General features: G+C 40.0%; 1 long non-coding RNA gene across 1 annotated transcript; it reads left to right on the forward strand.

The window, feature by feature from the left end:
• Positions 1–72: 72 nt before the first annotated feature.
• Positions 73–1,625, forward strand: LOC103781604. The gene is made up of 2 exons (XR_608211.1): positions 73–144; positions 832–1,625. It is a non-coding gene; the product is annotated as an uncharacterized LOC103781604 (long non-coding RNA).
• The last annotated feature ends 356 nt before the right edge of the window (positions 1,626–1,981 follow it).

Genomic DNA, 1,981 nt, shown 5'->3' on the forward strand with positions numbered 1-1,981 from the left:
GAGCTTCGCTCGGCTGGGACGGTTGCCTCTCGCGTCCCCGGGCACCTCACCCTTACCCGCTGCTGTTGTCTCCTCGCAGGCGTCCGAGTTCCCCTCAGAGCTCATGTCGAGTGACAGCAAAGCACTTTGTGGCTGAACCGAACGGTGAGTGCAGTCGCATCTTAGTTATTTCCGAATTTCCATGCATCAGGTAAAAAGCGGCAGCCTGGGGGATGGGAGGCGTTAATGGTTAGTTCTGAAAATCCGTCCTAAAAGTTAATCAGGAGGCAGCTTTGTAACTACCAAGAAATCGGACTAATAACCGAGTCTCGAAGCAAAAAGTGTCATTTTTGTCTCTGAGCTTCATGAAGCAGCGCAGGCTGCTCTCCTGCTCTGCTTAGTACAAATTTTTTCCTTATCTGTTCGTGAAGCCTTAACTTCCTGCGCCGAAGTGACTGATTAAGTTGGGAATCTTGGCACAATTCCTTAAATTCTGTGATGTGGGTTTGTCTGCGCTATCGGTTAAATAAGTGACTGCTTTTAATCAAATAATTGCTGTGAGAGGCAGACTGGCGCCTCTGGAGCATTGCAGTTACAGAGATCTAAATAGAGATTGGGCTGAGAATCCTCCTTCTACCCTTTCCCTCGAGTGTGTGTTATTTTAATGTTCAATTTGCGCTCTTGAGGGCGAGTGTGTGAGCGTGTATGTGTTGCATCTGGACGCCAGGGTTTGCCCAATCTCTGAGTGTTTGGTTAAATGTTCAAACTGTGGCTTCCTCTCTGGCGCCAGTCTGTCCGGATCTCTGCCCTGTTAGCATTCTCCTAAATATGCCTCTTTTCAATCTCTTGCAGGTGTTCCACTGATGATTTTTTTTTTTTTGCACAAGAAAATGTCCACGGGATTTTTTTTTTTTTTTTTGAGGTGCTGAATTTTTCAGCTGTATCTGGAGGGGAAAATCCACATCTAACTAAAAGGACCTTTTAAAATTAAATAAAGAAGAAAAATCAAGATTGATCTTTTATCCCCACCCCATTCTTCAACTTGGACTGAACCTAGTTATTTATGAAGAGACTTTTAAATACCCTTTCCCTAGTTGGAAGGCTTCCTTTATATACTATTCCCAACGCGGGGAGTGAAACAAAAATCTCACAAGGAGTTGCCCATTTAAAGCAGACTTTGCCTTTTTTTCCAAAGGTGGAGCGTGAGTACCAGAAGGATCCAGTGTTCAGTTTTTTAGGGAAGTCTGTGGTCAGAAATTACCTTCTGACACAAACCTTAGGACTGAATGCTGTGTATATATTTATATATAAATATATATATATGAGTGAAACCTTGTGAACTCTTCAATTAGAGTTTTCTTGTATAGTGGCAGAAATACACATTTCTGCAAAAAGTGTAATGATGTACTTAATCATACTAAACTTTTTATAAAAGTTTAGTTGTAAACTTAACCCTTTTTATACAAAATAAATCAAGTGTGTTTATTGAACTGATTGCTTGCTTTATTCCTTTGGGACCAACTGTTTGCTGGCTTGGATTTGTGTTGTGTTTTTTTTTAAATACTTACACATTCTGTTATGACTTTACCAAGTAAAACTTAAAATATGTAGAGGATATAAAGAATAAAATTACCTGAAGTGAATAATAATTCTTGTAACTTGATTTGAGTGCGTATTCTAAACTTGTAAGTGATCTGCCTGTAAAAAAGTGTGAAAAGAACTAGAAAAGGAATTTATTAGAGAGGGGATGCTATTGACAAAGTGTTTGGAAACGTACAAAAGCAGTTAATCCTGAGACATTCCCATGGAGTACTGCCTTTTTTTTATTTCACCCCTTCCCCTCCCACCCCTATGGATTACTTAGTTTTCAGTAGTACTGGCCCAGATCTGTTAATTTGTGTTTAGAATAATCACTTAGAATTAAGGGTTGTGGGTGGTTATTAGTTCCCCAGCTATTAAATTTCTCTAAAAAGGCTTTGAACGTGAGAGCTGGTGATGCGTT

This window comes from Merops nubicus, unplaced genomic scaffold, assembly GCF_000691845.1.
Source record: "Merops nubicus isolate BGI_N331 unplaced genomic scaffold, ASM69184v1 Scaffold53461, whole genome shotgun sequence".
Lineage (NCBI taxonomy): Eukaryota > Metazoa > Chordata > Aves > Coraciiformes > Meropidae > Merops > Merops nubicus.